We start from the raw sequence: 236 nt of genomic DNA on the forward strand, positions 1-236 counted from the left end.
GGGGGGCTTCAAGTCAACCTGTTCTTTAAACACGCTCTTGGGGGGCTTCAAGTCAACCTGTTCCTGAAACACGCTCTTGGGGGGGCTTCAAGTCAACGTGTTTCCGAAACACGCTCTTGGGGAGCTTCAAGTCAACCTGTTCCCGAAACACGCTCTTGGGGGCTTCAAGTCAACCTGTTCCCGAAACACGCTCTTGGGGGGCTTCAAGTCAACCTGTTCCCGAAACATGCTCTTGG

Source organism: Monodon monoceros, unplaced genomic scaffold (assembly GCF_005190385.1).
Source record: "Monodon monoceros isolate NGI ecotype Baffin Bay Population unplaced genomic scaffold, NGI_Narwhal_1 Super_Scaffold_15, whole genome shotgun sequence".
Taxonomy (NCBI): Eukaryota; Metazoa; Chordata; class Mammalia; order Artiodactyla; family Monodontidae; genus Monodon; species Monodon monoceros.